Below are 764 nucleotides of genomic sequence, written 5' to 3' on the forward strand. Positions count from 1 at the left end.
GTTTGCTCTCGACGGTGTTCGCAACGACGTCTTTCCCAAACGAAGCAGGACCCCTCGTATCAATCTCAACAGATTGTGCGAAATGCGCGAGCTCTCCCGCTTGAACGAGGAAATCGTGACGACTGGCATCATACTTTGCCATGAGTACCGTGCGCAGCTCACTCGACGCATAGTGGACAATGTTGTCAAGCAGTTGTGCGTCAGCCCCTCCGCATGCGTCGCTCACTGCCACCAAGTACAGGTAGTGCTCGGGCCAGGTCCTCTTGGCGTCTTTCTTTGCCAAGAACAGTCTCATTGACTGTGACGCAGTGATCGTCGTCTTGAACGTCCGGTGTAGTCGCTCCATAACATGGTCCAGCGTCGGGAGATGGCGCCACCAAGTCTCGATCTGCTTGTTGTAGTACCGCTCGGCCGTGCCACTCAAGTATGACAAAGCAAATCAGTCTTCACGTCTTCTGACCAGTCAAAACCACACGCTGCTTGCGCATACTGAATCTGACGCATGAACGTCCGGCCCCAATCCAGAAACCCGGAGCCCAGACCTCGGTACAGCTCCGTTCCGTCAAACTTGCGAATCGTGAGTCTGCGCTGCCGTACATCTGGTACACGAATCGCTTGCTGTGCGACCGGCTCCATTCGTCGCGCGTAGTCCTATGCCGCTGCGAACTGTGGTGAGCGAAACTGGGTTTGCTGCGGCACTTTGCCGCGCTGAGCGCCCCATTCCGACCATGCAGGTTGTCTTCCTGCCTCATGCGTACGCTGCA

This window comes from Plasmopara halstedii (assembly GCF_900000015.1).
Source record: "Plasmopara halstedii genome assembly, contig: Scaffold_437, whole genome shotgun sequence".
Taxonomy (NCBI): domain Eukaryota; phylum Oomycota; class Peronosporomycetes; order Peronosporales; family Peronosporaceae; genus Plasmopara; species Plasmopara halstedii.